Source organism: Pongo pygmaeus, chromosome 1, assembly GCF_028885625.2.
Source record: "Pongo pygmaeus isolate AG05252 chromosome 1, NHGRI_mPonPyg2-v2.0_pri, whole genome shotgun sequence".
Classification (NCBI taxonomy): domain Eukaryota; kingdom Metazoa; phylum Chordata; class Mammalia; order Primates; family Hominidae; genus Pongo; species Pongo pygmaeus.
In genome coordinates, this window is record NC_072373.2 from 90,115,586 (window position 1) to 90,143,130 (window position 27,545).

General features: G+C 48.4%; 1 protein-coding gene across 1 annotated transcript in view; it reads left to right on the forward strand.

The window, feature by feature from the left end:
- The window catches only part of KCNJ10 (potassium inwardly rectifying channel subfamily J member 10), a 32,677-nt gene continuing 5,132 nt past the window's right edge, over positions 1-27,545 (forward strand). Inside the window, exon 1 of the mRNA XM_054461593.2 lies at positions 1-139. The gene's annotated coding sequence lies outside the window, so the exon portion shown is untranslated. The remainder of the gene's footprint in view (positions 140-27,545) is intronic.

Genomic DNA, 27,545 nt, shown 5'->3' on the forward strand with positions numbered 1-27,545 from the left:
ATCTGATCCCAGCTCCGGGTTTAAGAGTCCTGGCCCGGCCCGTCGCACAGCTCTGCTCCTAACTCCTGCCCGCCCCGTCCGTCCATCTGTCCCGCTGCCCCGCGGCCCATCCAAGGGGCCACTCCACCTCGGACCCAAGGTAAGACCCTGGCCCTGATGAAGGAGTGTTGCCGCCCCGGCCGGGTCCTGTCCCCCTAACTCTCCAGAGACATCGGGGTCCCAGCTCCTCAGTCCCTACCCTGCCTGGCCTCAGCGGTACCGTCTTGTTCCCCTGCCTCCCGCCTTCGGCAGTCCCAAATGGAGCCTCCTGGGAAGGGCTCCCCACGAGGAAACTAGCCAGGCTGGTCACCTCAGCCCTTTCATCTAAGGAAGGGGCTTTCCCGATGCCCCCTCCCACTGGGCAGACCAGCAGTTGCATCCCCACTCTTCTAGTTAATACAGTGACAACCACGCATAACCAGGCACCCCATACACAGGCACACCAGACAGTGCGCCCTCCTCCCCATGTGGACAGGTTACTCCCATCCCCAGCCCCTCCCCCACTCCCCATACAGTGACAGTCACATAGTGACACCCATGATCGCTAGTTCCCACATGGGGAGAAAAACAGACACTGGCAGCTTAAACCGGGGAGACACCAAAGCCTGGTGTGCTCCAGACCCCTGCCCACCCAATCTCTTCCTTCCATTCTGAGTGGCTCCCATTTTAAGACATCCCTCCCCATTGCCCCTCACCCTCACCCCAGCTGTTTCACACTGAGATTTCCAGAAGGAAAGGAGCAGGGCCACTTCTGCTAGAGTGAGAAGGGCAGATTGGGTTCTATAAACTCACCCTCCAGACGGAGACGCCCCTTCCCATTCCATCCCTCCTCTCACCAGAACTAACCCAGGGCACTTGTGTTAGGGAACAGATGAAGGATGGAACTTCCTGATTTGGGGGAGGAGAGCTGAACCCAGGAATGGGTAGAAGGACAACACTGGGAAAAAGTGAGAGTGGGTTCTGGTGTCTTGAAGTTTAATCCCAGTGAGTGCCCCAGGCAGGGTGAGGCAGATGGGGAAATGGAGATGGTGAAGAAGCTGGTGCAGATTTGGACCCCAAAGAGGCCAGTGCTTAAAGCCTGCTTCTGTTGCTTACCAATACAAATTCTGACTAAAGATGTCTGGCCAGTCTGCTCTTGCTGTGGTGTTTGAATTTTTTTCTCCCCACTGGGACTGCTTTAGGCTGTCTGGGTGGGAGGGAGATAATGACGGGAGATTTAGGGCCCCCATGTGAGAGATAGCCTTGTTTAAGGGTGCTGAGGAGGGCCTGGAGTGGTTGTCATGAAATTAGCCCCAGGAGGGGCTGGGCAGCCACTACTGAGTTCAATTTAGTTTCATCCTGAAACTCTCTCCCTAATCTCCAAGGATTTTTGAACATATTCCCGGCATGATGGTGGGTACCATCCTGTGCCAAGTGGTAGGGCTTGTAAATTTCTCTGGGGGTAGACTGGGTATAAGGGACCAAGTTTGGAAGGAACCAGGCATCCTGACTCATGCTGGTTCTTCAGGGAGGAAGAAACGAGGGAGGAGGGGGATGGAAGGCATCATGCCAGGGAGAGGGTCCAGGGCTGGATTGCGGAGGCAATAGGCACGGCCCAGGCAGTGCCAACTCCTTTCCCCGCTGCCTCCCCGCAGTCCTTTGGTGGTAGTGGCAAGGGAGGAAGGGAGGGAGAGGGTGTTGGGGGGTGATCTGGGCTGGTCCAGCCTCCCAAAGCCCTTGCCAACCTGGGTCCTGAAAGGAGCTGCTGTTTTCTGAGCCATCCCCCCACCCCCCACTCAGAGCCTGAGCAGCCAAGTTGTCTCAGCGGATATCAAATGGCAATGACTCCACTGATGGAGGGTGGGTGGGGAGTGGGAGTGGCAGGGGTAGCAGGGTTATGGTTCCAGCCCCTCTGTGGCTCTAATGCAGAACCCCTCTGCTATCCCTTACCCTGAGGAAAAAAAAAATCCATCTCCCCCAACATCTGACCCACATCCAGTCTATGGGTGCATATGTTTGTGTGAGGGGATTAATGATCTGCCCGCTGGTATCCCCTATCTCCTCCGTGTGCCCCATTGAACCACATTCTAGCTCCCTCCCACCTGCATCACTGTGCATAAGCTCATTTACAGCTCCAGCTTGGTTGGCTTGAGCTACAAGGAAGTGACTGGCAGAGGACCCAGGGACCTTCCTTCCCTTGACCTTCCTAGGGACCAGAGAGGCTGGGACACTTGGATCATGGTGGGCTCAGATGAAGTCCTCTAGAGTCATTCTGTGATTGGTGGGATAGGGGGTTTAAAGCTCTAGGGGGTGGGTCATGCAGAAAGATCTGTTTCCTCAAAGGATACTCCTGAGCCTCCTAGTAAAACGCTTGGTTTCTGCACACAAGATGGAAAGATAGGCTGAGCCTCCTGGCATTGGTGGGGAGGAAAAGAGACATTGGGCAATGGAGTCCCTAAACTTTCCAGCCACAGGTTATTTAGGACGGAAGAAAAAAACCTCCACTCTCCCTCCCCTCCTCGGCCTAGATTCTTCTCTTGCCTGACTGGTCAGTGCTACTGTCCAGGCTGAGGCCAAGCTGTCCAGGATAGCAGTGGGGCCCTGGAAGGGGGCAGAGAAGGAATCAGCCAAGGCACATTGTTGAGATGAAACTACAGAAAGATTGGAGAGGAAAGGGAGATTTAAAATCTAAGTGTTTTAGCACCCAATGATGGGTTGTTGGCTGGGCAGCTCCTGGGAATGAGAGTTTGCCATGTCACCTCAGTCTCTCCGGCAGGCTGAGTTCAATGCTTTTCTTCCCTCATTTGAGTTTAGCCTACATGTTTGCCACCATTCTTTAGGGAGAGAGTGCATCTGGTGGCCCCTCTTCCTCCCCTCCCCATCAGAACCTTGAAAGGGCAAAGAGAAAGGGATTGTGGGAAATGCCCTCCCGTGGGTGTTTGCCAGCTTGGAGCCTGGATTTGAGGTGGTGGGGGAAGGGAGGGGCTGGCTCTGGAATGTGAGAGAGAAGTAAGAACAGAACTTTGTGGCATGGAGAAGGAGGTTGGAGAAGCAGGAGCTAGAGAGGACTGAATCAGACCTCAAGCCTCCAACAAGGTGCAGCACAGAAAGGGTATACATGGCCATTGTGCAACTTTTCTGATGGCAGAACACCTGGGGAAAGGATTGTGGCTGCAGCTAGAAGAACTTAGGTTAGATCTCAAGAAGCACATCCCAGAAAAGGAAAGACATTTGAAATGGAGACTGGGAAGGAAAGAGAGACCACTTTCTGGACCAAAAAAACAAACCAAAACAAAACAAAAACCACCAACCAAATCCCCAAACACAGAAGCCCATCCTTAAAGCTTCCAAGAGGAGTGATGGAGCTCAGAGTGCAGGGATTATTATGACAACTGTCAGGGGCCTCCCCTGGGTGGCTGCTGCACCTCTCTCTTGCTGTTCCAGGGCTACTTTCCGCTCTGAGAGACAGCAGGCACTATGGTTAAGAGCATGGCCTCGGAGTCCGACTTTGTGGGATTCAGTCCTGGTTTACCACTTAGTAGCTAAGGAAGTCTCATCCTCACAATAGGGCTCATAACTGCTGTGAGGATGCACAGTGACTACTGTAAAGGGCTTGGAATGGTCCTTAGTCTATAAAAAGTGGAGTTGTGGGCCATTACGTTTCTCCCACCACTCTAACGTTTTCTACTGTGTCATCTTTCCTGGTTCCTGGGCTTTGTCCCAGCCCTTCATTGTGGGTTTTGTTTTGAGATTCTGTCCTAGGTTTTTTCTTCCCACCCTTCTGGGGTTTGGGAAGGTAGAAGAATTATCAAGTAGTTTAAGATGCATTTCCTCCCTTGATTCCAATAGGCTGGGCATCGCTTGAGGTGGGATCTCCACACCCACAGCCCCTGCTTTCCACAAGTTTTTGCCAAGCAGATGTCCTGTCTTCAGATTCAATAAATGAGAACTGAGCTGTTGAGCTTTCACCAAATAGTCTCCTTCCCCATTCTCAGCAACTTCTCTTTCAGCCAAAGACTTCTGTCGGTCAAGACAACCCCCACATCTCATTCCTGCTCCCATGGTCCTGCTTATCGCTCTTTTCTTCTTCATCCTGCCTCTCCCTCTCCCGGCCCAGGTTTGCCCCCACAGCTTCTCTCAGGTTTATATGCCCTCCTCTTCTTGTGTCTCCTGATTGGCTTGTTCATTCCATCAGCCTGGATGCCCACAGCAGCCTCCTTAATGACCTCCCTGACTCCAGCCCCCTCTCTCCTCGACTCCTTCCCTGTACCCTATAATGAAATTATCACTGGAATTGTCATCATGAAGCATCAGTTTTATCTTGCCCTTTCTCTACCCAGACACATCTGTTGGCATTGGATAAAAATTTCCCAATCACAGTCTTCAGGAGACTTTATGCCTTTCTCCCATCCCCTCCAGCCCCACATCTTGTGGAACTGCACTCTTCAGACCCTGTTCCTGGGGAGCATATCCCAGGCAGTCTCTGAGCCATGCTCCTCCCCGCACTCTGGGCCCTCACAAAGGCCATTCCAAGTCTCACCCCTCCCGCAGACCTCTATTCTCCTGTTTCCTTCTCTGCTCTGCCATCTTGCTGTTACTTGCATCTGCAACTTGGCCCAGGGTTCTCCATGCATGGTGATGTTGGAGGAGACATCTTGTCTCCTTCATTAGCCGGGGGTTTCCTCTAGGGTAAGGCCTGTACCTCCGTCAGATTGGCAAAGGCATCTCTTCTCTCTCTGGACCCTCTGGCACCCAGCAAAGGGCCTGCCTCCTAAGACACAGAGTAGCTACCGTCCAGTTTGACTCTAGGTAGGAAAGATTTCTGATCACTTACTCTTGGGGGAGGAGCCTGACTTTGGAGGTTTATGTGAGCATCCTGCAGCAGGGTGTGTATAGGATCCTATTATCTAATTCTATAGGAGACCTCAAGAGAAACCCCTCTCCTACTAATGACCCCATCCTGTAGACATGGCTTCACCTTAAGACTACAAGCCCTAGAACCCCCAATTTATAGTCTTCTAAGCATTGTTGCTCCACCCACCCCCCCAACACAAATGCAGGTATGTAGGCCCCAGAGAGCCTTTCTCCCCTCACCAGGGCAGTCTGACTCCAGCCTGAGGCTGGGCTTGTCAGCAGCATTCTGGAGTGAAAAAGGGGGATGAAGGTCACAGTCTAGTCTGAGGCAGCCCCATTGTCCTGAGCATACCTCTGAGCAGGGGCTTGCAAGGTGGCAGACATGTGAGATCACCTCCCAAGTGGGGTATAGGTCTGATCTCTTAGCGTTGCATTCTCCCTGGACCAGCCTCCTGAGCTCCACTTCTGATCCCAGTTCCAACTGGTAGAGCCAGGCACACTCCTTCTCCACGTGTCTAAACCTCCTGGTTGACCCTGTGATAAAAAAGATATGGGCAACTGGCAAGAGGGGAGGGTGAGTGTATTAAAGTCTAGAGCACTGGTTTTTAAACTTTTTGACCTCAGGACCACTTTACATTCTAAAAAATTACTGAAGACTCCAAAGACCTTTGGTTTGTGTGGGTTCTATCTATGAATATTTACTGTGTTAGAAATGAACACTGGGACACATGAAATAATTATTAATTATTGCATGTTAACAAAATGACATATTTTTAATGAAAAACAGCTGTATTAAAGTAAACAAAAAGTTAATAAGAGTGACATTGTCTTATATTTTCACAAGTCTTTTTAAACGTCTGGCTTAATCAAAGATAGTTGGTTTCTCATCTGCTTCTGCATTTAGTGTGTTGCAATATCATATGTCATGTAGCTTCTGGAAAACTCTACTGAACACTGTGAAATAATGAAAGTGAAAAGGGCAAATAATGTATTGTTAGCATTATTATGAAGATAAGTTTGACTTTGTAGAGCCTCCGAAAGGGTCTCAGGAACCCTCCAAAAGGGTCCAGGGACCATACTTTGAGAACCGCTAGTCTAGAGGAACCTTAGAAAACAGTTTCAAAAACCTGGGCCAATTTGAATATCCTCGTCGATTTCCTTCAGCTGCCATGGTCTTTTGAATGTTCTCACCAGGGAGGTAGTATAGGGTAGTGGTTCATCATGTAAGTTCTGCCTCTGTTCTACTACTCACTAGCTATGTGGCCATGGGCAAATTATAAATATCTCTGTGCTTCAGTTTTCTCATCTATAAAATGGGACTTTAAAAAGCACCCACTTTTAGTGTTGTTGAGAATTAAATGATGTAATAGGAAAGGGCTCAGTGTAGTGCTCAATGATGTGAGCTCTCATTAAATTCCAGAGCCTTGACCCTGAATCCACTGTGCATTGTCCCGAAGGCAGGGAGCTGCAGAGGAGATCCATCCAATGCTACACATAGGAGCTCGGCCCAGAGAGGGAAAGTGACCTGTGAAAGTTCCCAGAGAGAGTTGTTGGGCCCTGAACTCAGGAGTTCTAAGGCCTAACTCCATCTCTGCTCTCCCCACCAGAATTTTTTTGTGGAGAGTGGAGGAGCAAGGTCCTAAGATGGGGAAGGAAGCAGACTTTACCTTTCTTTTCCCCAGCAATCTCAGGTGAGCCCAGGGCCAGGGCAGTACAGTGGGAAGCCTTGAGGGCAGACAGCAGGGAGAACTTCCGACATTGACAGCAACTGAAAAGAGGAGAAAGAAAGCTAGGAAGACATTGTCAAGCCCAGAGATTGTTCTGTCTTGCCTTGTGGGGAGCAGTTCTGCAAAGTGTCCCCAGCCTTCTCTTCCTGGGGCTCGTAGGAAGTCTGTGATTGGGCGACCCTGCTTCTCATGAGGTGCTCAGTCCCACTCGCTGCCCTCCTCTCAGCTCTCCCACCACCCAAGGCTCAGAAGCCTCTCCCCAGATCACGCCTTCTGGCCCTGCCCTTTGTGCTGAGGCACCACAAGGCACAACATGGTGCCTTGGAAAAGGCAGTTGGTGGTGCTGAGGGCATTAATTGAGGATAGGGGTGCCTGCTGGGGTTCCCTGGGCAGGAGAAGGGAAGCTTCTCCCCACAGACTGTAGAACAGGAGGAGGCAGATGGGGAGTTAGACATATATGGGAAGAGCTAGTCCTGGCTCATTGGCCCTTCAGCCAAATTCCCCTGAGCTGGGCTTCCAGCTCCACCTTCACTAGTTCAGGTTGAATTCCCTGGAAGAGCACAGGTGGCAGGCGACTCTTGTCCCTAACCCCTGCTTCCCCTGTAGTAGCTTCTTCAGCCTCCAGAACCACAGCAGGTGGAGATCTCAAAGAAGGTGGCACCCCAAGGAAGTAGAACCCCAAAGACCCCAAACCCTGAACACATGCCCTTCCTGCTGGGGTTGGAGAACTTGCTATGTATTACTCCGTTTTTCTTCTCCTGCCCACACAATTCCTTTGCATAGATGGTAAAACTGAGGCAAAACGTGGGAGGACTTAGACTGCCCACCCACTTCTTTCTAGAGCCCAGCCTGGGACCAAGGGGCTTGGCATCCCTCAGCCCCTCCCGCTCCACTCCTACCAGTCCCCATGGCTTTTTCCATTTGGAAAGTCCTTTCTGGCGAGTGGCAGGTTTGGAGGCCCTGGTCTAGTCTCCTCCCCTGTCTCCTGGGCAGTGCCCCCAGGGGAGCCCCTGTGGGCCAAGATCTCCTCAGTCTCAGTCCTGGGCCCCCCTCACCCTCTACCAGCAGTTCCCCAGCTCCCGCCTCTCGGCTGTGGGACAGGGAGAAGGCTGAGGGGCTGGCTCTGCATACTAATGTCCTGCCCATTGTCAAAGCCCCTTTGTGCCAGGGAGCTCCATTGAGGCGGCTCCGGGGCGGGCACAATGGGGGCTCTGTCCCCTAGTTCCCCCAAACAGTCACCTGCTTTCAGAGCCTTCCCCACCACCCCCCCCTTTGCCCCAGTGTCCGGAGGGCCCAGAGAGCACGGGGGAGTGGGCCCTGGGCCAGGGGGGATGGGCAGGAGGTGACCCCCCCCCACTCTCTGGGCAGGCTGGGGAGATGGGCATTTGACAGGACAGGCTGCAGAGGGCACACAGAGGGGAGAGGCCCTAGGCTCACAGGGGCGGGGGCAGTCTGTGGAGGAGTTGGAATGCAGGTTCTGTGAGGCCTGAGAAGGGGAAGGGGCACTCAGAGCCTGCCCACTCCTCAGTTCCATATGCCCAGCCTGGGCCTGTGGCTGCCACCTCTCCTCCTCCCACCACAGGACTCCCCGGGGCTCATATATGCAGAGACACACAGGCATACACTCATCTATGCGGCCCCACACACGGCTCCCAACACACACCCAAACGGATGTGCCCAGACACAACACACTGACCCCAGCACACAGATTGCACGTCCACACCACCACCTCCTGGCATATGCACCTGCACACCCACCCTCCCTCCACCCCACCCCCCTTTCCCTTTTGCACCCCCTCCACGGCCGCAGGCATCTCAGCACCATGTCCCTCCCCCCATGCCCTTGCTGCCCTCTGCTGCTCTGACACAGGTTATAACAAGTTTGCACTTGTGACCTTAAGAATGTGGCCCTGAGGCTGAGAATGTCCCGCTGCCCCAGACTGTACCTGCTTATACGTTAACCATGGACACAGCCTCTTGCTGCACTCTAAGCAAGGCTCCCATTCTTGCCTCAACCATGGAGGCAGTTAGGTGGGCCAGGCCCCCCACCCCAGAGCTGAGTCAAGTACCCTGGACTGAGCTCTGTGTGAATAAAGAAAGCCCCACCTGGCCTCGCTGGCACAGGTCCAGTGTGTCTGTCTTTGCATTTGCCCAGGGCACATAGGTATTTCCTAGCCCTTCCTGGCCCTGGGAGGTAGATGGAACAGTTATAATTTTCCCAGCAAGGCTCTGAGAGGTAAGATGATGGTGTCCAGGCAGCTGGTGGCAAGGCTGGGACTAGAATGGAGGTCTCTCACCGCTAGTTTTTTTGTGTTTTTTTCCCCCCTACTATTTGTTTCTTGGTTTCACTCAGATGACCCCACCCCCAACCCTATCTACAATTCCAACAAAGCTGTCTTTTAGCCACCTTTTTTTGGGAAGGAGTGGGGGCATGGTGAGGGGAAGGGGTGGGGAGAAGAATGGGTCTGGGGGCCTTAAGTGGGCCTCTGGGTCTAGAAAGAACCTCTGAAGGTCACCTTGACCCTTGCACTACTCCTAGGCAGAGTGAGCCTACCTCCTTTCACTTCCCACCCTCCTACCGGCTCCACTCCTGCTACGAACTCTGGATCACTGGAAAGTAACCCCACAGCCTTCTTAGCTAGGGTTTGGAGTTGGGGATCTCTATCAATTATAAGTCCTTCATGCTGCCTAGCACTGGCCTTTCCAGTTATTATCCTACGTCTGCATGAGGATCTGTAGGCTGTATCTATGGCTCGCCTGCTATTCTGGTCCAGAGCATCTTCTAGCAGTCGGGAGCAGATGCCCTAAAAAGGGAAGAGAGGAAGGCCCATTGGGATCCCAGAGACCTGAGGGCTGACTGCACAGTGCTGTGCTGGGGCCTGGGAGGGTGGATGGGGTCACAGTTGCAGAAACTCTGTTAGATAGAGAACTAAACTGATATTGGTTTGCTCATCAGCAAATATTATTGAGTGCTAATCTCTATGATGTTTCCTCACATCAAAATTGCATGGGAGAACCTCAGGGTCCTTCTACTCCTTCTCCCTTCCCCTCATCTAAAATGCTTCCCCTCTGGCTACTGGATTCTCCTTAAGCTGCCTCACCCGTCTGTCTTCCTTCGTGCAGGAACACACCTCCCCCAGCCCTTATACTCTGGTGTGATTCTTTTGCCTCCAAATGTTCCCTGCTGGAGAAAGAGAACTGCCCAATGTATGTAACTTCAGCTTTCCCTACTATGCTCGGGCAGTTAGTTACTATAGGAGACAGAGGACAGTGAGACACTCACCTCTGAATCTAGTTCTGTATCTAGTAAGTGTCCTCATGCCATCCCTACCCCATCCTCCTTCTTAAGGGAGGAATGTGGATAAGGAATAAGTAAAAAGTTGAGAGGGGGCAGAGAGATTGCCTCCCAGAGTCATGGTGAGCTCCCTAGACTTCTCTGAGTAAGGGTCAGAGGCTGCCCTTCATGCAGGGAACAGGAGCCCCAAGAAGGAAAGGGAGCTGAGAGGACACCTGTCAGGGAAAGAGGCTCAATTTTCTGAATATGAATGACAGGTACAGAGTACCTCTGCGTCTCCAGCTCCATTAAGGGTACAAATAAGAAGAAATTGCTCAGATAGCAACAGGTAAATTTTGACTTAACTTGAAGAATTCCCTGGGCATAAGGGGAGGGACAGAAAGAGGTGGAGAACTCATTGCCCTGATGAGAAGGAAAAGTCCCCCTTTAGTCACCTACTGAACAAAGCTTGAGTGGCCTGGAAGATAGTTCCAATGACTCCCAGAGCCCCTATGGGGTTTCCAGCAGCCTCAAAGGAATCCCTTGATCATTTCCACAGACCCCAGTAAGAGCATCACTGAATGTCTCCTCCTTGTGGACCTCACTATTTGCTGCTTATTCTAACTCTTCTTGTTGGGCCAGCTTCTGCAGGGGTGAGGGAGACCCTGAGACCTACTAGGTGGGAGGGCCAGATTGAAGATAATGGGCTGTGGTTGGGGTTGGCTGGGGAAGAGCTTCTGTGGATAATGCTCCAAGGTTGGCTCCACAGAAACTGGCACGTTCGGACCCCAGGGTGAGGAAAAGGATCTTGTAGGAAGAGATAAGTTGAGATGAAGAAGAAGGCCAGGGTTGTTGCTCTGATTCTGATGTAAAATAACATGAGCTACCAGCTAGCAGTGTGATCTTGGGAAAATTACCCACCTCTTCTAGGCCTTGGCTTCCTCTTTAGTAAAATGTGGGTATTGAACGTGATGACCGTAGAGGGCTTCCCAGCATGAATACTCTGTGACACAGTCCAGTAGCAAGTTGAGAAGCCCAGACTTTAAGCAGATTTAAGCAGGCCTGGGTTCAACTTGCAGTGCACCCCTATGAGCAGTACTCCTGGGCAAGTTAGTTAACCCCTGTAAGTCTAGTTTCCACCCATTCATCTGAGGGCAATGCTATTGCCCCCCTAGGGAGGCTAGGATGAAGCACGGCATGGAGCACCCAGCACAATGCCTGGCACACCCTAAAGCCTGAGGTAGGAAGTTCACGGTACTGTGGGAACACAGGGGGATAGCAGCACATGTTGCAGGTGGGGGCATCCAGAAAGGCTTTCCAGAGAAAGTGACATCTAAGCTGAGGCCTGAAGGAGGAGCAGAAATTAAGCAAGGTGGGAAAGGAAGAGTGTTCCATGCAAGAGGCCCCATTATTTACTAAGAAAAGCTTGGTCTGTTCAAGAACCCAGAGGTTTTGTGTGGCTGGGGACATGATGGATGCGTGAAGTGGGTGGGTACATATAGAGAACACTGATGCTAGGGAGGTCAGCAGAGACCAGGTCATAAAGGACTCTGTTCCACCAGTAATTCTAGGGGCTTCAGAGATAGGGTCTCTCCACTTCCTCTCCTCTTTTTCCTACTTTTCGTTCATCCTTTCTCCCAAGACTAATTTCTCTTGTCCTTGGTCACACGAGCACAAGGAAGCATTGGGCTCCCCTAGGATGACCTGGCCAGTGCAGGGAGAAGATTTAAGTTCAGAGTTCTCTGCCTCTGTACAAGTTTTGGCTTAGGCCCGAAGTTTTCTGCCTCTGTCCTTTCTCACCACTAGAGAGAGATGTGCCTTCCACAGAAGACCCTGGATTTTATCACTGAGGCACTCCTACTAAGCACTCCCACTGTGGGCCTCAGTTTCTCCATCTGCCCCTCTCATTGTAGAGAGTAGGGAGAGTGTTGACAGGGTGGGGCTGAGCACTGCCTGCAGAGAAGAGCTAGGGAAACTGACTCAGTGCCCCCAAGTGTCCAAACGTTGAAACTTCAATGGGAAGCTCAGAGGAAGGACTTCCGAAGGAAGAAGCAGGTGGCACATGGAAAAGGGGGCCTGAAGGAGGAAAAGTGATGTAGAACATCAATCCTACAGGCTCAAAATTTTAAGTCAAGAAATACCAGGCACTGAGAACGACACAAAGATGAACAAAATACAGATTAAGAAGCAGTCCAGAAAAGGTTCTCTGTTTGGGAAGATGGGGATGGTTCTTCCTGGAAGGCGCGGAGCTGATGAAATAGCCTCTACAGGAGCTGGCCCTGGGGGTGCTCTCACAATAGGGAGTAGCTCTTCTGCCTCCCCTACCCACCACTACCTCTCGGGCCCTCCACCAACTAGGTCCAAGCCTCCCCTCATTTCCAGCCAACATCACTTCAAGTTCAAAGACAGGAAAGTGTATAGAGAAGGGCCCTTCAGCTGGGATCTGGTCAGCCTCCCCTCCTTCTCTCAGGTGGAGAACCCTGTCTTGGCCCTGGGACTCCAAGGAATAGGCCTCATCATACCCTCCCTAGTTTCTCAAACTCTTCTGGTAGATCAGGTGACAAGTCAGTAGCCTTCAGCCCAAGAACATTATCTCCAGGGCCCTGGCCATCCTGGGCCTTGAGAAGGCTGTCAGCTGCCTGATACTCCTGAGGCTGGGGGCAGACAAGAGGGCGAGAGGCTGAAGGATAGTAATTAAGGAACTTGGCTCTACTCAGCAGTCCTCAGCACACACCTGCCCACCTCTTGGCAGGCTGAGAGGGTTTTGGAGGAATTATAGAGAGGTGGGATAAAGAATAGTGGGTTGGAAGTCCCCTTCAATTCTGGGGCTAGAGTAAATCTTACCCCACAACTCACCTGGAGAAAGGAGATCGAAGGAATGGTGTAACTTGAGCATCATCAAGGCCACTGGGGTGTGGAGAGGCAACGTGAGGGAAAAGCCCACAGGATTTGGAGACATGGGGTCTGGCTTTGCCATTAAATAAATGTCAGCAAGTGACTTTATGTCTCTGAACCTTAGTTTCTCTAATTCAGTAATATTTTTCATTCATCTGCAAAGTAGGATAATAACATCTTTATTTGCATAAGGGCCTTACAGATTTCATATGCGTTAAATCTTGTAATCCTGACCACACAGTGGAAGGTTTTATTGCCTCCTTAGATGAGGAAGCTGAGCTCTAGAGAGATTAAGAGATTGACTGAATTTCCCCTAGCTAGTAAGTGACACAGACAGGATGGCAAATAGCGGGAAAGGAGAATACATAGGGACCTTTGTGACTCAGACATGCCAGCATAAGAAATAGGTTTCATTTGTTGGGCTAACTCCATTTGATTGAAAATGACTCTCTGTATCACCATATTGAGGATGATTCTGAGGCTCAGTCAGATAAAAAGCACTGTGATGAATTAGTGTTATCTGCTAAGGGGTGGTGGGGTGATGAGTGATGGCTTACATGCTGTATAGTTGACATTCCCAGGCCAGAATCACCCAGAGATTCTAATTCCTCCCTCTATACTAACCAATTAGGTTAAATTTAAGGTAACAGCTTACAAAAGTGACTAAAATACAGTCTGTGCCTTCAAAGAGCTCACAATCTCTAGAGAAGAACAAAGGATGATGTGGCAAATGTCCCGGGAACATAGAGGGAGAGTAACTATTTCTACCTGGGAGGTGGGGAAGGCTCCACAGTGGAGAGGGCACTGGGGAAGGGCCTTGAAGGAGGAAGGGGATTTGAAAGGGAAGACAGCAGTCTGGAGGGGAGTCTTGGAGCAGGCAGAGGGTGTTCTAGGTAGAGCGAGCTGCCCAAGCAAAGACATGGAGACAGACAAGTGGAGCACAGGCTATGTTTCAGGTGGCTAGAATATGGGCTGCACAGGGAAAATATTCCAGGGGAGGCTGTGAACAGTAAGGTGGAGTCAGACATTGAAGGATTTTGCCAAGAAGTTTGAATTTCATCACGAAAGCTGTGGGAACTCATTGAAGATTTTAAAGCCAAGTGATGGGGTCAGAATGTGTGTACTGTGGCAGCTGAGGACCGAGGTGAGCACGGTGAGCCTGGGTGCAGGAGGACCAGGAGACCATTGCAACACCTCAAGTGAATGAACTAGGGCAGCCTCAATGGACATGAAGAGGAGTCGTGAAGAAAGAAATGATGGACCTAGTTACCAATCAGATGAGGGGGAAGAGAGAAAGCAGGGGTAATTCTAAGGCTTGGGCACCTAGTGGAGGGTAATTCTGTGAACAAGAAGGAAAACACAAAAGAGACTCTTTTGAGGAGACAGGATGCTGAGTCTGAACATGTTAAAATTGGAATGCTCCAGGTAGGGGGAGCCTGTAAGTACTTGGACACCCAGGGCAGAGGTGACGTGGAATCCACAGAGCAGGGGAAGTAGTTGAGGAAGATGGAGTACAGTGGTCAGGGATGAGAGCCAAGAGTGGATAGATTCCTGAGAAACACCAACACTTAAGGTGCAGAGGAGAGATTACAGCAAGAGAGATGATCCAAAGTAAACAGAGAGGTAGAGAGAGAACCCCAAGAACATGGTGTCCGAGAGTAACAGTGAGACTGTGCACACGTGTAGTGTTCACAACCCATGCAGCGTTCTCACACATATGATCACATGGAACTCTCCCGTCACCTCTGTATTATTATGCCCCTTTTGCAGATAAGGGAAATAGAAACTCATGCATTTAAGTGATTTGTCCCAAATCACAAAGCCTAGAAATGGCAGAGCTACTTAATGGCTAATCAAGGTGGATAAAATCAGTGGATTCCCACCACACCTCAATAAAAGCCAAAAGAGAGTGTTAAGAACAGACCGGTCAGTCATCAGTCTCAAATGCAGCAGAGACTGCTGGGGTCAAGGGCTGAGAAGACACCCTTGGATTTAATGATGGGAAGGTCAGCTGTGACACTGGAGAGAGCTTCCTGCTTCCTGTTGCTTTAACTGCCCCCCGCCCCCCCCAGATTGGCTGTGTGGGGCAAATGGAGTAATTCTGAATTTATACAAGTGTTTTGTAGACTTCAAAACCCCATATTACAGAGGTGATTGTTACTGTTATTTTTACTGTTATTAGGTATTGTTAGATTGAACCCTTTGATATTGCCAATAGGGAACCCATGTATTAAATGGACTATTTCATAGAATTCAACCTAATAGTAAAAGGAGTGAGCTGGAGTGGGGGTGGGGGCTGTGAGGTTATGAGACAGGCAACTGCGCAGGCAAGGGTGGCCCCAAGGGACTGGGGAGCCTCACCCCCTGATGGTTGGGGAGGTCAGTCTTCCGCATGGGGTGGAGAGTGGTAAATCGCTGGTGAAGCTTGAAATTTGCAGGAGTTCCCTTTCACCTCCACCACTTCCACACTCCCCATCTGCAACCTGGCCAGCCCCCTCTGCAGAGACTAGGGGTGGGGGTACACTCTCGTGAGGGGTTCTGCCTGAAAAAATACTTCTGGTACCTAAACTAGGTTGATCCCCTCAACTAGTGTCTTTGGAGATAAGTTGGGGATGGATTCTTCCTATGGGGAATCTCGGGGCCAGGTGATGACTGATTGGAGATCCAGACAGAGCTGACACAGGAAGGAGGGTCCTGAACAGACTTCTTGTTTATCACTCTGACTCTCCCTAACCTAGCTTGGATCCTCTTGAGATTTTCCCTAGTGTCCTTGGGAACCTTTTCAGCATCTCATGTCTTAGCAGTAACAACAGGAATAACAATAGCAACAAGAGTTATTTCTATAGATGCCATTGCTTCCAGCTGACTCTTAGCACTGATACTAATTCTTCTGGCTGTTCAGTCAAGATGAGGAGGGATGGGTTAACATCTCCCAGTAGATGTTCTTCTGAGATGAGGACCCAGATGGGGCCAGGCTGGGAGGCTACCAGGATTGCTGGAGCTGGAGCTGAGGAGACAGTGGTATAGCCTCTGTCCTCAGTTGAACCCTGCCTAGTGCCAAGCTCCTCACAAAGGACCAGCTCCTGTTGAGACTTGCTGGCCCAGACAATAATTAGCAGCAGATACTGGGATGGGGTGATGACTCAGGAGGGCGTGCAATAGGGGTAGTGTGAAAGGTTGAGAGGGCAGGTGCATCGAAGAGGCAGCACCCACTTGCCACAGGAACCAGGAAGTCCTCCTCCCTCTCCAGCCGGTGAAACAGGGGGCCCCCAAGATGCCACCCTGTGGGCAGTTCTCTACAGAACACTGTTCCTTTCTTGCAGGGGACAGAAGGCACCGCTTGGGGATTGAGGTGGAAGGGGCAGTGGTCCTAGTCAGCTCACATTGACAGGCAGGGGTGGTGTCTGGACAGAGAGCATCTGATGTGGCCCCATCTTTTGTCCCTCCCTCTCTTGACTGGAAAACACACAGGCAGGTCAGAAGGGCCATGCAGAGGTTACAGACTCCCAGGAAATGCTTTGAAGGCTTTTATCCTTTTCTTTTGATCAGACTATGAGAACTTTCCAAACGTTGACACAAGAGAAGAAAAGCCTATTCTTCCATGGGCCAGGGCCTCGGTGTCAGGCTGGGGCTAGAGGATGGGAGGGAAAGGGGGAAGGAGACCAGGGAGTGGGAGACAGAGGCAACAGTGATTCAGCTGGAGAGTCAGGCCCCAGGACACACACACACACTGCCCTCTTTTTCCCCACCTCAAGATTTGTGTGCATCTGGCTCCATTTCTATTTGTTTATTTTCCTTGGGGCAAGACAGGAGGCGGATTAATGCATAAAGACATCAAGTTTGAAAAGAGCCCCAAATCCAGCTCCATTCTTCTTCCAACCTTGAGGGCTTACATAACCCTGCAGTGCTTTTCTTCCTGCCCTTCCTCTCTTACCCCTCTCCTTCCTTTTCTCTTCCCCAACCCTCATTAAGAACACTTGGAAGCCCAGAAGTGCTTCTTTTTCATCCCAATGCAACTGATCTCCTTCTGGAGGACTCTAAGGTCGCTATTCAAGTTGGAACTGGTATCCAAAAAAGAGATAATATGGTTGGTGAGAGGAGGCTGAGTAGCTGTTTGCTCTCTCCACCGAGGCCAGGGGGAGGAGTGGGACCAGACTGCTGTGGGGGCAACTCAGGCTGGACATAGAGATTTACAGCAGGAAGTGACCCTAATCATCCTCTAATGTAGCACCTCCCAGACTGACCTCGCAATGTGTCCTGAAAGGCAGAGGAGAGGGAATTTGTGCCCTAGAATCTACAGGGATGAGCTGTAAGTGGCCACACACTGGACATCCTTGAAATCTCTTTTTGTCTCAAGCCATTCAAAATGTTTATTCTACTTCATTGTACATTGTTGGCATAATATTAAAATAACATTTTCCCTCAAAATCTGAGCAAAATTGATAACTTCAGGAAATATACTAAATTTGGTCCTGTGGCTTTGAGTGCCTCCTGACACACTAGTGCATGCCCTAGTTTGAGAAGTGTGGAACTAATACCAACCCCTATTCCACAATGAAGGAAATACAGACCCGAGAGGCTGAGAGGCTTGACTGAGGTCACAGCTAGTCAGTGGCAGAGTTGAGATCGGCACCCAAGTCTCTTACTTCCCAGTCCAGTGCATGTTCCACCAAGCAGTGCTGTCTCTTAGTTCTGAGCGGATTTTACACATCCTTGAGCCTAATTCTCTCACTCTATCTTCAGAATGCTGGGCATGGACAGACACCTAGCTCAACTGTCTAAGATAAGTATGGGTGTGGAGACCAGCCTAACCTCAGGTGCTGAGACATAGTGCTCAAAACCCCTCTACTGCATACAGGGCTCTCCCAACATGGAAGAGGAAGGAGAAGGATAGGACAGGAAGGGAAGGAAGAAAAGTACTGCAAGGATTATGTAAGCCCTCAAGGTTAGAAGAAGAACAGAGCTGGATCTGGGGTTCTTGAGCATGATGGACAGATAGTAGGACAGAGAGCAAGCTGAGTCCCTATTTCTATCCACCTATTCATTTGTCTTTACCAAACAGTGATTGATTCAGAAAGACCTTCAAACCTAAGATAATTGGATTAGTTAATAGCTATAGTAGGCACTGTTCTTATCTTCCAGGAATCTGCCTCCCTTTCTGATCTCATTTCCAGATCCTTCAATCAAAAGGCTCTTTTCTACAGGGAAGAAATAGGGAGAAGAATAGGAGGCTTTGGGGCTTAGAATATCTCTATTAATATGGACACATAGGCTGTGGGATACAGAAGAAGAATAGAAGGATAAAGTGTGGTAAAGAATTTGAAGGCGAGAGTTATGATTAGATGGATAGCATACTATTCCCAGGATGAGATACAGGAAGCTGGAGAAACTATAAGGAAAAGAAGGGACAGCCAGAGAAACGTATAGGCAATACAAAGGCAAAGAGGGAAGTGAGAAGGAGGACGGGGTCGGGGAGACATTTTAGTGACAGCCAGGATGAAAAGAGAGGACAAGCAGAGAAGCACCATTGATAGAGATGAGAAGACTGTTGGGAGGAGAGTCCACATGAAGGAAGTGGGGAGAATAAAGACAAGTCATGCAAAACTAGGGGAGAAACAATGTGATCAAGCAGCCATGAAGGAAGGGCGTCACCTCCAACCCTTGGATACAGCCTGGGCATCACTGCTGGTGAATTTTTCATACCTGTCTGGCTCCTGCTAACCTCCACTATGCTTAAGGTGTCATCTCTGCTTGTTGAGTGTTGAGTTTGCTCAGCGAAGACAAATAAACTATAGTATTAATTTGAAGTTATGGTGGAAAGGACTTTGGAATCTAGCCAGAAAGAGGCATAAATTTCAGCTCTGCTACTGATAAGTTGTGTCACCTGGGCTCTCTGAACCTCAATTTCCTCAGCAGTAATTACGAAGATAATAAGATTTGTTTTACAGAATTGCAAAGATGAAATATGAAGTGCTGGTCTAGAGTAAGCATTCAATACATGATAGTTCCCCTCCATCTCTCCTTCCATTTCCCTGAACCAAGCATTTGCAAGAGGAAATACTCCACAGTCAAAAAACAGAAATCATCTAGTGGCTTTAAGAAAGAATGACCAGCAGGCTAGGCTGGGCACCGTAGCTCATGCCTGTAATCCCAGCACTTTGGGAGGCTGAGACAGGTGGATCATGATGTAAAGAAATCGAGACCATCCTGGCCAACATGGTGGCCAGCTGGCCAGCTGGGCATGGTGGCTCATGCCTGTAATTCCAGCTACTTGGGAGGCTGAGGCAGAAGAATCGCTTGAACCCGGGAGGTGGAGGTTGCAGTGAGCTGAGATTGCATCACTGCACTCCAGCCTGGAGACAGAGTGAGACTCTATAAAAAAAGAAAAGAAAAGAAAAGAATAGAAAAGAAAAGAAAAGACCAGACTAGCAGGCTAGAGCACCATGGAGGAAGCCAAGGCTGTGTATCTGACCCTTGCAGGAGCTGCAGGGCCTGACCCTGGCCCTGCAGCTGGCCATGAAGGAATCCACAGGGGCTGGCCACAAAGCAGGAGGGTGTCGAGGGGTCACAGCACATCACTGTTTTCCCAGTGTGTCCTATTAAGATCTTTCATGTGCTCCCAACGCTTCAACCAAAATGAATGGATCCTTATTTCCTTATTTCCTGGGTGGCCCTGGATTTCCTCATCTTTCCCAATCCTGTTCCCTTGCACTAGATGTCAGTTTTCCCTTCACAAGCTCTTCTTGTACTTCGCTGACGCCTTTTCCATGGCACTTATCACTTCCTGCCTGTTTTACAGTTGTCTCCTTTATTAGATTGCAAGGTCTTCAAGGAAAGAATCTACATCTGATCCATCTCCATAATTCCATTGTCTTGTTTAGAATTTGGTACCCAGTAGTTGCTGGAAAAAAAAATGTTTACTGAGGCTGGGCATGATGACTCATGCTTGTAATCTCTGCATTTAGGGAGGCTGAGGTGGGAGGATGGCTTGAGCCCAGGAGTTTGAGACAAGCCTGGGCAACATAGTGGGATCCCATCTCTAAAAAAAAAAAAAAAATTAGCTGGGCGTGGTGGTGTGCACCTGTAGTCCCAGGTACTCAGGAGGATGAGGTAGTAGAATCACTTGAGCCCAGGAGGTCGAGGCTGCAGTGAGCCATGACCACACCACTGCATTCCAGCCTGGGTGACTCAGGAGTGAGACCCAGTTTCAACAACAATAACAAAGTGTTTATTGTATAAATGAACAAAAACACAACTCAAACTGAATGTAGTGGGCAACATTAATACAGATGAAAACATTTGGTTTGTTTGCATACCTATTAGTGTTGATAATTAGTTATCTGGGGTTTCCATGTGTACAAGGAAAAAAGAAAACATCATTAAAAAATCAAGAGAAGATACAAACAAGAAGGGGGAATGAGAAGGCCCCAGAGTGAGAAGTGCTGGACCAGAGTGAAGTTCCATCCATTCTACCTAGGACAAGAACTTCCACACCTCCCTGGCCCTGTGATGATGGAGTCAGTTAGATTGGCCCCTATGGCTGGAGTGGGTTAGGAGTCCCCTCCTACTTTTAATTCAATCATAAAATACTTCTTGAGCACTCACTATGTGTCATACATTGTGCTAATCTTTAGGATAACATATATATATAATGCTGGATCCTTCTTTCAGTGACCTTATTTGTAGTAGAATAGAAATGATACATCATGTACTAAGAGAGGTGCCATTACAGGTATAGTTGGATATAGATATACATACGTGGAAACTCAGAAAAGGGAGGCATTACTTAACGTTGTAGAAATGAGAGAAGGCTTCATGGAAGAGGGGTTATTTGAACTGGACTGTGAAAGATAAGACTTGGATAGGTAAAGACAAGGAGGAAGGGGAGCCCAGGAAGAGAGAAGTGCAGGATCAGGGAAGGCAGGAAAGCATGGGTGTGCACAACAGGGAGCAGGGAGTGGTTGGTTTGCTTGCAATATGCAGTGTGCCATAGCAGAAAAGTGGTTGGAGATAAGGCTGGAAAGCAGGTTCAGAAGCAGACTGTGGAAGGCCTTATATGCCAGCCTGGGTTTGGCCTGTCTTTGATAGATAATGGGGAGACATTAAAACGTTTTTAGCTGGAGAAAGAACTAAGACAATTACAGTAAAATGAAAAGTGGATGGATTTGGGAGATGGGACCTGAGCATGAATCTAATTCCACAGTTTACTGAGTCACACCATCTCTCTGAGCCTCAGTTTCCTCATTCATAAAACAAGGATTATAATCTTAATATCTCATAGGAATGCCATGAGAATAAAATTTGAAAGTGCTTTCTAAAGTACTGGATAAATGTTCATTGATTCCTGATCAGAGGTGTATTTGAGGAAGAGAAACCCAGGAGCAATGTAGGATGGATTTCAGGACAGAAAGAACAGAGACACGAGATGAGTAGGAGGCTGATGCAGTGATTCAGCCACAAGGCATTAGGACCTGAAGTAAGACAATGGAATGAAGGGGAGGAGGCACAAATAATAAATCCACAGCACATGGCTTTAGATAAATGTTGAGTTGAGGCAAGAAGAGAGTTTGAGATGATCCTGGCTTTGAGTGTGGGTAATGGGTAGGATGATGGTCCCTTTAACTATTTTAGGAACCAAAATAGAGCAGCAAGTAGGAGAAGAAAGGATTTGTTTACAATTGGAAGTGAATGCATTTAGTATTCATATCCCAAAGCTCCTTTCAGTCAGCTTGCTCTTGCAACAGAGAAAACAGACAAAGCACTTTCCCTGTGGGTGCAGCTTTTCCCCTCCCCCTGCACCTGCTGCCCCTGGGAGGGGGTTGAAGCATCTTTTCTAGTCACCTAATTTAGCATAATCAACTCCAATGCTCTGTAGCAGTTTACAAAGCTCATTCTCTCCCCAATCCCCTGCAAATGGAACAGTTGACCCAGAAGAGAGCAGGGACTGATATCTTGGGCTTTTATTTTCTTACCTTCTGAAAACAGGGTCGTAGGCATCTGCAGCATTAGCAAAGCCTGTGTAATCCTGGGTCCCCTCGCACTCTGAAGTGGCTCCTCCTGAAGGTCTGTGTGAACTAGGTGTCTCCTGTGAGGCAGATAAAAACTACAGCCCTCAGGGGGGCCTTGGCCCGTCCAGATCAGGCTTTCAGTCATTCCCTTACTCTTTCTTAACAAACTATACTAGGCACTGGGGAAACAGATGAAAGGCAGAGTCAGTGGTCTTAAATTAGGAGCACAAAGATGGTAAACAATGATAAACAAACCATCTCAAAGCACTATAATGCTTCAAAATAGGAATATGTACAAGAGGGCCAGGCACAGTGGCTCACACCTGTAATCCCAGCACTTTGGGAGGCCAAAGTGGGCAGATCACTTAAGTCCAGGAGTTTGAGACCAGCCTGGGCAACATGGCAAAACCCCGTCTCTACTAAAAGTACAAAAATTAGCTGGGCATGGTGGCACACGCCTATAGTCCCAGCTACTTAGGAGGATGAGGTGGGAGGACTGCTTGAGTCCAGGAGGCAGAGGTTGCGGTGAGCTGAGATTGCACCACTGCACTCCTGCACTTCAGCCTGGGTGACAGAGTGAGATCCCATCTAGGGGGAAAAAAAGAGAATATGTACAAGAGCAAGCATAGTAAAGTAAACCCATTCTGGGCAGGGATGGGAGGGACAGAGAAGATGAATTGTTTTTTTGAGAGTCAGGGAAGGCGTCAAAGGGAGTAACTAACACTTGAGTCGAGTTCTGAAAGATAAGGAGATCATCAGGTAGGGATGGAGCAGGGCAGTGCAGAAACAGGTCCAAAGGTAGAAAGGATTAGGTAGTGAGGCTCTTTGCTGGAGTTCAGGGGGCCTGTGAAAGATTGTCAAGGGTAAAGTCAGAAGCAGGCAGAGACCAAATCAGGAATAGTGTGCTGAGAGGCTACAGAGAAAACAGATAAAGCACTTTCCCTGCGGGCGCAGCTTTTCTCTTTCCCCTGTACCTGCTGCCCCTGGGAGGGGGTTGAAGCATCCTTTCTAGTCAGAAGTGTATTTGAGGAAGAGAAATCCAGGAGCAAAGTAGCAAAAAGCAAAGGGGAGCCACAGATCAAGTTATTGAGAGTCACAAGAACAACAGTGTCCTTACTGAAGAAAGGCCCTGATAAATCCATGTATTATCCTGGAGAATAAATGACTCTCAAGTAGAATAAATGACTCTCAAGTAAAATAAATGAGTGCTCAGGCAAAAAAAAGACAGCTCCAGGAAGAACTTCCGGGGGTAGCAGTGAGTGGGAGTGGTACTTGCTGAGGGAACCTGCTGATCATCACTGTAGCTATGACTGGCCTTTGTTTTAGGGAAAGGATCACTAGTTCAGTTCTTAGAGGAGAAAGAAGGTGAATATCTCTGTTTCTGTCTCTTTCGCCACTCAGAGGCTGGTCTTCAGAATTCTGTCTCTGGTATTTGGCTGGCTGGGACTGTTTTGGGGAAATAGCACCCTCTAGAGGAAAGAGTATGTTTTATTTTGCGGGGGTGCCCCGGGGTGGTGGGGTACGCAACAGATGATTTCCAGAGCTTTGGCTCGCTTCCTTCCCCAGGGGCCTGGCCAGATTGGGGGTGGAGTGTAGCTGATTGTTTATCCGCTTCTGACTCTGGCCACCGCAGAGAACAAAGCTGCCTGGCTGTGGGAGGTGGCACAACAGCTGGGAGCAGCAGATAACAGCTGGAGGTGGCAGATATAAAGGCTGGCAACCACAGGCACAACAGCTGGAGGTGGCAATCACAACAGCCAGAGGCAACAAAGAGGCTAGCAGTGGCCGAAATCTCCAGTGCCCATGAGTCTAAAGCCTTAACCCTGGGATGTGTGGTCTTACATACAGGGTACCGTAGTGGCACCTGCTGAGAGCATGAGGTCCAAGAGAATGAACCTGGGGCATACAAAAGCAGTTGCTACAATTAAAAAGTTCTGGACCAGGAGCTGGGAGACCTGGATTCTTGTTCCAACTTTACCACTAATCTACTTGGGGAAAAGCCCTCTGAGCCTTAGTTTCTATGGTGTCTTTCCTACCTACCTCATGGTGTGAGGATCAAACTATATATTTCATAAACTTTAAAGTGAGAAGGAATTATAGACTAATATTTTGGGAATGATAAGCAAGACTTTTCTTGGGCCCTAAGAGCTTCCATTCTCCAAGATATGTAGACTCTCCCCTCAACATAAACAAAGCTAGGACTTCAGTTAAGGATCCCTGAATGTCACCATGGAAAAGTGCAGGGGTAGAAGTGGGGTGGAGAAGGCAGGCATCCTGACCCACCATGAGTATAGACAGAATCTTCAAGACAGTCTTTCAATCTCCCATCCAAAGCTTTTATCACCGCCATAGGATCTCTGCAAAGTGCTTGTCCAAAGTGCCTTCCTGATTGTTACAGTGCTCTTTATAATATCAATTTGCAATCTTTATCCCTGCAGTATGAACTCACTGATTGTTCCTCTTGGAGCTCAAAGGACAAATCCAAGCCTTTGATCACATGACAGCCCTTCAAACCAAATATTTGCACACATCCATTATATCTTTCTGATTGTCTCTTCTCCTGAATGAACTTCCCTATTTCCTTCAATCATTTCTCATGTGGTCTGGTTCTGAATCCTCTCATATCCTGAGCGTTCCTTGATGCTGGATACTGCAAGTGTGGGATGAACAGAGCAGAGTAGAATCAACTACTTTTTTGTTCTAGAGACTTCAGTTCAACTGAAGTAGCTTAAGATTAGTTTGCTTTTTTGGCAATCAAAACACGTGAATAACTCATATTGGATTATTTTCTGCTAATGTGTTTAATTTTTTTATATTGTACTGCTTTGCTAAATCACATCTTCTCAATCCAGAACTTGCTCAGGTAATTTTTGGACCCAAGTACATAATCCAGCACTTAACATTTTTGTTAGACTTGGCCTACTTATTTGACTCCTTTTGGATCCTAATTCTGCGCCAGCTCTTGCATTTGCTATCTGTCCCAGCTTTCTGTCAGGCACACAATTGATGGCCATAGCATTCTATAGTTTTGAATGAAGTTCATGTTAAGAAAATTGAATACGGCTAGGCCAAAGATGAAGCTCTCTGGTGTATCCATAGAAAATGAATTCCAGGCTATCACGGTCCACTCACCAGTACCACTGATTTTTAAAGTCACTGAATTAGATTAGCATTCTCCTCATTTTTCTTTATCTTATCCCCAGGTCATAATGAGAGATCTTGTCAAAAATCTCCTGAAGTTTAGGTACACGTTCTCTGTTGCACTTCTTCGATTTGTCAATTTAGTAGCCTTATCATAAAAGAAAGTTAGGTTATTATTATTTTTGAGACAGGGTCTCATTCTGTTGCCCAGGCTGCAGTGCAGTGGCATGATTATAGCTCTCTGCAGCCTCCAACTCCTGAACTCAAGCGATCCTCCTGCCTCAGCCTCCAAGTAGCTGGGAGTACAGGTATGTGCTACCATACCCAGCTGATTTTTAAAAATTTTTGCTGATACGGGGTCTTGCTGTTTCCTAGGATGGTTTTGAACTTCTGATCTCAATTGATCCTCCTGCCTCAGCTTCCCAAAGTGTTGGGATACAGGTATGAGCTACCACACTCAGCCAAAATTAGGCTATTTTGATGTGACTTGTTCTTAGTAAATCCACACTGGGTCCTACTGATAACTTCCTTTCCCCCATCCTGCCTAAGTACTCATAATCTTAATATTCCATTCTAGAATCTTGCCTAGGATCAATATTTTACCTGTTTGTAGTTTGTGAAAGGTACTTCATTTTTCTTTTTGAAAATTAAAACTATGTTCATTCATCTCCAATTTTACAGCACTTCTTCTGTTCTCTAATATTCCTCAAAATCTCTTATAGGAGTTTACATCTTTTTTTTCAAGAGTTTGAGGATCAAATGACAAGGTATTCTAATGTGTGAATTCTAAAATGGTATATAGATACAGACAGTATGGTCGTTATGTTATTATTACTACTACTGAGTACTAAATAGGGCTTTGTTTAGACTTGACATACAAATTCTTCAAACTTCAGAGTTGCAGAGCTTCCTTTTTGTTCCAAAGCAGCCAAGGATATAGGGAAGTGAATGACATCCAGGTCTGGTTGAATAGTCTTGCATGAACAGAAGTTCCAAATGGCCTGTGGGCTGGTAAATTGGGCATCCTTGTTGCCTCTGAACATTCTCAGGGTTCTCATCCATTGGTGATCTCCAATTCAGTGCCTACCTGGTTGGGCATATGGTCAGGCCCAAATAATTTGAAGTTTTCCAGGGGCAAGGCCATGGGGAAAATAGAGATGGGGGGTGGGGTGGGCAGTGTGAAGAATCATAAAATGCAATGGTTCAGACATTTTCGAATGGAGAATGTAATGAGCCTCTCCAAGAAGGGCCAAACTCCCCAGAGATCACCCTGCTCCGCAGAAGATCTGGCTATCAGATCCAGGGTCCAAGGGCTCAAGTGATTAAAATTCTTTCTGTGCTGGAAAAGTACAAGTTACTGCTTGGGCAAGGGTGCCAGGCACCTTGTATTAAGTGAATTGTCTCCTATTTCAGTGGCTTGCCCCACTTTCTGCTATCAGAACAAATAGCAGTCCTGAATTTGAGCCTGTGCAGACATAGCTGCTAGTTAATATACACCCCTAGCTCTTCTACTTCATTCCGTCAAAACAATTTTGCCACCCACAATCTGGCATTTCTGCCAGTCCTTGAGAAAATGTCCCAGTGCTGCCAGGAAGTTTCAACATGTTGTTTCTCCTCCACCACTGCTTATTTCTTTTTGTTCAAGTCCCATCTGTACTCTTCCTAACACTGCCCTAGACTCTAACTCAGAACAAATTTCCCCAGATGATGCAAACAGATGATGATGATGATGATAAAAAATGAAATGGTCTGGGTGCTTAGAGAGCATCTTGAAGGGTAAAAGAATGGGTAGTTTCTGCTATTCTCTGAACCAGATGAGTATCTTAGTATCACCAGTGGGTATTGGCTTGGGGATAGAGCAGAGAATGAAGAAATTAAGGGTGTGTGTGTGTGTGTGTGTGTGTGTGTGTGTGTGTGTGTGTGTGTGTGTGTGTGTGTGTGTGTGTTAAGGGGGATTGGCCTGGAAGGATTTCAACAGGATAGCTTGTCTTGCTTCATAGCCATTCATGAGGGTGGGGAGGGATCCTATTTCAAAATTAGAGATCTTCGGAGGACTGGTTTTGTGGTGAAGGCTCTCATTAGTCTCACCCTCACCTTCAAGGAACTGTGAAGCTACTACTCTTTCTTTTCTGCCTCTCTTCCTCTAAGAATTACAAATATCAGACTGTGTTGCAATTATTTGCTTACTAAATAGGCATCTTTCTCACTAGGCTGTGAGTTCTTGGAGAGCAGAATGATGTCATTTTATTTTATTTTATTTATTTTATTTTATTGTTTTGAGACGGAGTCTCGCTCTGTCACCCAGGCTGGAGTGCAGTGGCGCGATGTCAGCTCACTGCAACCTCTGTCTCCCGGGTTCAAGCGATTCTCCTGCCTCAGCCACCTGAGTAGCTGGGACTAAAGATGCATGCCACCATGCCCAGCTAATTTTTGTATTTTTAGTAGAGACAGGTTTCACCATGTTGGCCAGGCTGGTCTCGAACTCCTGACCTCAGGCGATCCACCTGCCTCGGCCCCTGCACAGTGCCTGGCACATAGCAAGTGCTCAATAAATATTTGGTAAGACAAGAACACATAAGCGACACCCAAATGAATGTTAATTCCTCCCTCCCATGGGGTGAGGGTTAGG